Raw genomic sequence first — 9,120 nt, 5'->3', positions numbered from 1 at the left:
AGCAAACAAACAAAAAACACAAGAGGACAACCACAACTACTTCACACACAAAACATTTATTTTTAATTTATTCCCACTATTCTCAATATTTCCAACTTTTTATATAATTTTTAAACAACTTACAATCACATGAGATGTTCAGTACAACATATTACTTGAACCTTTTTGATACATATACCTGTGTTTTACTTTTGCTTTTCTATTTTTTTATTTTTGTTTTTTTAATATTCATATAGAGATAAGCTTCAAGATAATCCCCTTTCCCCAGGCAATGCTATCCCTATATATAAACAAGTTTTAATCCCCCTTTATCTCAGAAAATTTGAGTACATTAACAAAGATACCAAGATACATCCAGGAAGAATAAAAATAAACTTCCTTGCCCACACAGAGAATTTATAACCACCCCTCCCATCTTTTTCCTCTGTCAGAGTTTCTGTATATTTCATTTTGTTCTGGTAGTATACAAATCTTATGGTAGGGTTTAATTTTGGTTGGGTTTTTAAATTTATTTATTTTTCTTGTCATCTACTATGGACAGTCTTTTGTTTGTCTACTTTATAAATCATACCTTTGGGGCCCATTCAGGCTGGGTATTCTCTTTTCTTTTCTTTTTTTTTTTTTTTATTTCCTGTCTCTATGTCTCTCTCTCTCTCTCTTTTTTTTTTTTTTTTTTTTTTTTTTTTTTTACTTTCTTTCTTTCATTTTGGTGGGGACTCCCGATTGCTCAGAATCTATCCAGGGTTCACTTGCCTGAACCATGGTTGATACATGTAGCTACACATCCATTCATCCATCTGTCAACAAAATGTCTAGGAGGAGGAATGTCCAACAGAGGAAAAATTCAGAGACTGGGCCTTCTCCATCAGAGCTATTGGACATGGACATAAACAGTATGTTGGAAAGGGAATTACAGGTAACAATTATCCAGGCAATAGCTAGGTTGGAAAGAGCCTTTGATGACAAAATGGAATTGATTAGGGCAGAACTGAAATACACCAGGGAAGATGTTAACAATCCTCTCACTGAGCTCCAATCTAATCTAAATTTTCTAACACCTAGGGTAACTGTGGCAAAAGATATAATTAGTGATCTAGAGGACAAACTGATAGAGAAAAGGGATCAGGAGGAAGCCTGGAACAAATAGCTTAGAAGCCACGAAAGCAGAATTAGGGAAATACATGATGCCATGAAACATTCCAACGTCAGAATTATTGGAATCCCTGAGGGGGAGGAGAAAGAAAGAAGACTAGAGGATATAGTTGAAAAAATTCTCCATGAAAATTCTCCCAACCTGGTGAATGGAACTAGTGTTCATGTACTAGAGGCAGAAAGATCTGCCCCCAAGATCATAGAATCTAGAAAGACCTCAAGACACCTGATTGTGAAAATGATGAATCAAAATTTTAGACAAGAGCACTTAAAAGCAGCTAGGGAGAAGAGATTACTTTTGTACAGAGGAAAGCCCATCAGAATACCATTAGACCTGTCCACAGAGACCTGGCAAGCCAGAAAGAGCTGGCAGGATGTATTCAGGGCATTAATGAGAAGAACATGCAGCCAAGAATACTTTATCCAGAAAGACTGACATTTAAAATGGATGGAGAGATAAAGAGCTTCCAAGACTGGCAAGATTTAAAAGAGTATTTGACCACCAAGCTACAAGAAATATTAAGGGGGGGGGTGGCTTCTATAAAAGAGGAAAAGCACAAAGAATATAATTGAAGAGAAATTTATGGAGAAAATCTATAGAGACAAAGACTTCATAGGTAACACGAGGTCAATAAAAACGTGTCTCTCAAAAATCACTGTCAATGTGAATGGCCTAAATGCACCCATAAAACAGTACAGGGCTGTAGAATGGGTAATATGACAGGACCCATCCATATGTTGTATACAGGAGGCCTAGTGTGAACCAAAGGATACATCCAGACTGAAAGTGAAGAGGAGAAACATCATCACGCCAATGGGCCTCAAAAGAAGGCTGGGGTAGCAATTCTCATATCAGATAAATTAGACTTTAGACTAAGAACTGTAGTCAGAGATACAAAAGGACACAACATAATTCTTAAAGTGACTATCCACCAAGAAGCTCTAACAACTGCAAATATTTATGCCCCCAGTATGGGAGCAGCCAATTACAAAAGAAAACTCTTAATCAAGATAAAGAGTCATATTGATATGAATACATTAATAGTAGGAGATCTTAACATGCCACTCTCAGTAATAGACAGATCATCGAAGCAGAAAATCAATAAAGAAACAGAGCATTGCTGGCATGGTACTGGCATAAAAACAGACACATAGACCAGTGGAACAGAGTAGAGAAAATAGATATGGACACTCAACTCTATGGTCAAATAATCTTCGACAAAGCAGGAAAAAATATACAGTGGAAAAAAGACAGTCTCTTCAATAAATGGTGCTGGGAAAATAGGACAGCTAAGTGTAGAAAAATGAAACTCAACCATTCTCTTACACCATACACAAAGATAAACTCAAAATGGCTAAAAGACCTCAACGTGAGGCAGGGATCCATCAGAATCCTAGAGGAAAACATAAGCAGTAACATCTTTGACATCAGCCACAGCAACTTCTTTCAAGATATGTCTCAAAGACAAAGGAAACAAAAGTGAAAATGAATTTTTGGGACTCCATCAAGATCAAAAGCTTCTGCACAGCAAAGGAAACATCAACCAAACAGAGGCAACCCACGGAATGGGAGAAGATATTTGCAAATGACAGTACAGACAAAAGGCTGATATCCAGGATCTATAAAGAACTACTCAAACTCAAACTCAACACACACAAAACAGATAATTATGTAAAAAAATGGGCAGTAGACATGAACATACACTTCTCCAATGAAGACATACAAAAGGCTAACAGACAGATGAAAAAATATTCATTATCAGGGAGATTCAAATCAAAATCACATTGAGATACCACTTTATACCAGTTAGAATGGCCAAAATCAACAAGACCATTAAAAACGGGTGTTGGGGGGCACCTGAGTGGCTCAGTGGTTTAAACCTCTGTCTTCGGCTCAGGTCATGATCTCAGGGTCCTGGGATCGAGACCCACATCGGGCTCTCTGCTCAGTGGGGAGCCTGTTTCTCCCTCTCTCTCTGCCTGCCTCTCTGCCTACTTGTGACCTCTCTCTGTGTCAAATAAATAAATTAAATATTAAAAAAAAAAACGGGTGTTGGAGAGGTTGTGGAGAAAGGGGAACCCTCTTACACTGTTTGTAGGAATGCAAGTTGTTGCAACCACTTTGGAAAACAGTGTGGTCATTCCTTAAGAAATTAAAAATAGAGCTTCCCTATGACCTTGCAATTGCACTACTGGGTATTTATCCAAAAAATACAGATGTAGTGAAAATAAATGCCATCTGTACCCCAATGTTCATAGCACCAATGGCTACAGTCAACAAACTGTGGAAAGAACTGAGATGCCCTTCAGTGGACGAGTGGATAAGGAGGATGTGGTCCATACATCCAATGGAGTATTATGCCTCCATCAGAAAGGATGTATCCATGCATCAGCACAGACAGGACTGGAAGAGATTATGCTGAGTGAAATATGCTAAGCATAAGAAATAAATTGGAGGACGTGGGGAGAGGGAGAGGAGATGAGAGTTGGTGGAAGTTGGATGGGGAGATGAACCATGAGAGACTATAGACTCTGAAAAACAATCTGAGGGTTTTGGAGGGGCAGGAGTTGGGACGTTGGGTGTGCCTGGTTGTGGGTGTTATGGAGGGCGTGTACTGCATGGATCCCTGGGTGTGGTACATAAATAATGAATTCTGGAACAGTGAAAAGAAATTAAAAAATAAATAAAAATTTAAAAATAACACAAAAAATAACAAGTGTTGGCAAGGTTATGGAGAACAGAGAACTCTTATTCACTGTTGGGGATAATAATTCGTGCATCCATTATGGAAAACATCTAAGGTTAATGAAATATTTTAATATCTTATTTTATGTTCATTTTATCTTATTTGTTATATATGTTTGTCATTTTCTGCTTTGTGGGAGCTCTAGGGAATTCAATATAAGTTTTAAACTATTAATCTATATATTCATGTATAGATATTAATATTCCATATGTAATGTATATGTTCCTATTTACTTTCTTAACCTTTGTGCTAATCTTGTAATATAATAAAATTTTACATATTTTATAAAATCCACATTACTATTTTTGTTTAAATGTTAACATTAAAAGAGGAATCAGATTGTTCTGAAAATATTTTCTTCCTCTCTATATACGTTGTCCTCAGTTTTGAATGTTTTTAAGGTTCTTTATTTAACATAACCTTTAGCAACATATGATAGAGTGTTGAATTGGGTGTGTTGTCGTGGCCGGCATGACAAATCTACCAGGAAACGTGAGGGTAAGAGGATGGTGAAAAGAAGTTAAAGAGACAAAGAGATGGGGGCAGGAGGGACAATGAGGAGGATGTCCAACAGTGCTGAGTTTACTAGGGGCATTATAGCCATATATATAGTAGTTATACAATAAGAGAAGCAATACACCCATGTCTAGATAAACAACCACAAATTCCCGTAATCAGTTCCCCACATCTCCCCCTTCCTTTTTAAATAAGTCAAGCATATGTATTTGTGCTTGAGTATTTAGTCATTGCTGTCCTGCATGAAATGAGGAAATAGCCCAGTCAACAAGCAGAATAGCAAGTATCACAGAGATTATTACAAAGATCCAAAAGGAATATTTCATTACATTGCCTGGATCGAATCCCTGAAGACCTCCTAAAATTTTTGCCACTACACTAGCAGGATTTTTCTAGTTCTAGTTGTGCATGTCCTATCTTAGTTATTTCCTTTTGCAATTCAGCAAGATCCAGGCTTACATTATTGTGAAACCATACCCCCTGTAATGATGCTTAACTGCATCCCAAGAATAATTGGAGGCTTTAAGGGGAGTAACACATATATGCTGAAATCCTCCATGGCAAGTCAAAGACAATTGTGTCCTTAAGGCAGATAACTGTCCCCCCAAATATTCAACAGCTTCCTCCAGGCCTTCTAATGGACTTAAAATTTTTTCGTCTATGTGCTCTTGGTTGGCCAATGCAAGTGAAATGTTTTTAGCTAGAGAATTAACATGTGTAGCAGTTTGTACAGATTGTGAGAGAGCTACAGCAGAGATGGTAGCAGTAGCAATCAAAAAGACTAATACAGTTATTTCAGCTATCAACAACCCTAAGAAGCGTTTAACCCTGTTGATTTGTTTTTGTAACTCTATAGCTAATTGGTACTTGTAATTAGCATACCAGGGATCCTCAGCCTCCACTGGTAATAGCACATAGGGAGGTTGCATAACCAGAAAAATCATAACAGGGGAGTCCCCCAAAATCGGAGAAGTAAGAAGTAGACAATTAGTTAGTACACATCCATAACATTCAATTTGATAGATAGGAAAACATCCCTTGGATCCCTCATAAACCTGTGGATAAACAGTACCAGGGCCCACAATTAGGAGAAAAGGATGAGGGACACAAGCCTTAATGGAAATATCCACCCGAGCAGCTTGCTCAAGATTATGATCCCCTATCTTAACAGAAATTGGGCCCAAATCTGTCACTGACTTCCATAGTTCAGAATGGACCATGCTTTTTGTGGTGAAAAGTCCTCCGGGGATAGTCACATTGTGAAACTGTAGACGAGGTGTATGAGGTCCTCCTGGACGAAGGCTGTGTCTCCGGAATGAATACTTAGGCTTCTTTGACCAGTCAGTGATAGTGAACCCAGGGATTCTGGGGGCATTATAAGCCGTGGCACCTCTTGTATCCATTCACTCCATATAGGACCAAAAAGGAGGCAGATGTCAACTTCACCTCCACTGATTTCTCGTATTCAAGGCCAGCATCTCCATGCATTGTTGTAGGGGGGAGGAGTCAGCACCACCTTTCTGGGAGCCAGCGCGGGGTATCCTCATCCTGTGGAAAAATACAAACAAAATCTCGCCCTATACAGAGTACTGGATCTGGGCCTTTCCATACTCCGATCAGGGGATCCTTCCACCGGGCGTATGGAAGTGGAGAAAAGTCAGGATGCCAAAATCGCTCGGCAGCTGTCCGGCCTATATCATCAACATTCAAAAAAATTTAAAACATAATGTTAAATTTAAAGCATATGTGGGGAGTATTTCACTTTTCCCTGTAGTATCTCCCCCTCTTTTAATTTTTTAAGATAGGATTTAAGGGTGCTGTTTGCACACTCCACAATAGCTTGGCCTTGGGAATTATATGGAATGCCTGTGGAGTGTGCTATCTGAAAAATGGCACAAAAGGTTTGAAAAGCTTGGGATGTATAAGCAGACCCATTATCTGTTTTGATTGCCTTTGGCGTGCCTAGGATGGCAAATGCTGAAAGTAAATGATTTTGAACATCAGTAAAAGATTCTCCAGAATGTGCGGTAGCATGTATAAATCCAGAAAAGGTATCAATAGAAACATGCAGGTATTTAAGTTTTCCAAACGGGAGAAAGATAGTTACATCCATTTGCCATAAATGATTAGGCATTAGGCCTCGAGGATTTACAGTGTAAGTTGGCTGAGGATGATGAATAGGGCAAGTAGAACAATTTTTAACTATTTGCCGAGCTTCTTCCCTGGTCAACCGGAATTGCTTGCACAGGGCAGCTGCATTTTGGTGAAATCGGGCATGACTTTGAGTCGCTTGATCAAGTTTAGTGATCATTGCTAATTGTATATGGGTTAAATCGTCCGCAGTAGCATTGCCTTCAGCTAAGGGCCCGGGCAGATTAGTATGTTCACGGATGTGTGAAATATATATGGGATTAGTTCTCTTATTTAATAATTGTTGAATATTTGTGAAGAGGTAAAGAAGCTCTTCATCATTAGTAAGGATATAAGCAGTAGGCAACACTGGGACAGCACGTGCCATGTAATGACTGTCACTATATAAATTACATGGTTCAGGAAAATTTTCCAGGGCCAGCAGTTCTGCTTTTCACTCAGCCCTCTGAACTGACACAGTAGCATAGAATGCTTGAAAGGACTCATGACCAGAGCGGGAAGATTTATGAATGCCAATATGCCCCCTTTTATCTGCATCCACGAAGACATTGATAGCAAAAGCGAGGGGAAGTGTCTGAACAGGATTATTCACCATCGTAGGGGTAGTGGAAAGAAATTGTAATAATTTATCCGCCGGCAAGTGATACTTGAGTTTCCCTGGATAATTAGAGAGAGCTATTTGCCAGTCAAGATTAAAGCTACATAATGTTTGCACACGCTCAGTAGTTAGCATTGGTAGGACCAAGAATTCAGGTTCCTTACCTGTAATATGAATAATCCTCTGATGACCCCGGGTAATCAATTGTGTTAATAACTCTACCTGCCCAGTGATGACATGTAGTTGGTGTAAAGCTAAGTGAATCCACTCCAAAGGCGCATGAACTTGCCATATAACTGCTAAAGGTAACCTGGATGACATTAATAGGACTAGATATATTGGCATGGCAGGATCATACTGACAGAGCTGTGCTTGTGATAGTTTATCATTAACTAGTTGTAACGCTGCTTTAGCACTCTCATTCAAAGTTCAAGGAGAGGATGGGGATCTATCCCCTCTTAGAATATCAAATAAGGGCTTCATGTCATCAGCCATTAGAAGTAAAAAGGGTCTAATCCAGTTATTATCTCCTAATAATTTCTGGAAATCATTTAAAGTATGTAAAGACTGTGTTCGCAAAGAAATTTTTTTGAGGACGAATTCTTTTATTCTCAATAATATATCCCAAATATTCAAAAGGCTCCATTCTGCACCTTTTTGGGGGCAACTACTAAATTATATTGCTGCAATTGAGCAACTAAAAAGGCAAAAGCTCGTTTTAAAATTTCCTCCGTTTCAGCCACTAAAAGAATATCATCCATATAATGTATACAGTAAACCATCGGCTCAAATTGTGTCTGAAAGGGGAAATTGCACAAGAAATAAATTTCTGGCATAGAGTAGGACTATTGGCCATGCCCTGAGGCAGAACCTGCCATTGATAACATTTAGCAGTTTCCTTATGATTAGTACTGGGGATGGTAAAGGCAAATAGCTCACAATCTTGGGGGGCTAGCGGAATGGTAAAAAAAAAAAAAAAACAAACAATCCTTTAGATCTAATATAATTAATTTGTATTGAAGAGGGATAGCCAATGGTGTAGGTAGTCCAGGTTGAAGGGCCCCCATAGGTTTCATAGTAGCATTTACTGCCCTCAGATCTTGTAAAAGTCTCCACTTTCCTGATTTCTTTTTAATTACAAATATAGGAGTATTCCATGGCTAAAAGATTCCTTTAAATGACCCAAAAGCAACTGTTCTTCCGTTAAAGTCGCTGCTGCTGCCAATTTCTCTGCAGGCAAGGGCCACTGATCCACCCATACAGGGTCATTAGATTTCCATTCTATAGGCATTGCATGAGGGGATTTCAGTGGCCCTGAGGAAAACCCAAACCAGCCTTAGAATGCTGTGATTGTATCTGGAGTGGATCCAGCTCTCCCTCTAAAGTCTTTCTCAAACCTTTGCCTTGTGTGTATGGCATCTTTTTCATAAGGGCCATTGTGACCAAAGGCTATTAATCCCTGGGAATAGGGGCTATTGTTAAAGAAAGATCCCTGTAGGTTAAAACAACCTGTCCCCATAGATTAAGATCAATTTGTAATACAAAGGGCTGGAACACTTCCTGATGGCCCTCAGCATTAGACCAATTTAGAAAATTTGCACTTAACTTAGGAGCACAAGCTTGTCCCACACCCCTAATGGAAGTATCTGAATCCACAAGAGGCCAATTTTTAGGCCAGTGTTGAGAAGCAATCTCTGTGTCCACTAACCCCAAAAAGGCTTGGCCCTGAATTATCAGAGTCAAGTAAGGTTTATCTGCAGAAATTAATTGGGCCCAACATATATCAGTCCAGCCAAAACCTCCAGTTCCTCTCTTGCCTTTTACGGCTGGATTACTAGTTTTCGTTCATGGCATAATAATTAATTGAGCAATGGGGACTCGAGTTTGCAAGGAGAGCACTCCTTCTCTCAAGGTAGCCATAATTTTAATTTCTCGTGTATAATCTTCATCTTACAA

Source organism: Meles meles, chromosome 3 (genome assembly GCF_922984935.1).
Source record: "Meles meles chromosome 3, mMelMel3.1 paternal haplotype, whole genome shotgun sequence".
Taxonomy (NCBI): domain Eukaryota; kingdom Metazoa; phylum Chordata; class Mammalia; order Carnivora; family Mustelidae; genus Meles; species Meles meles.
This window is presented reverse-complemented; position numbering follows the sequence as displayed.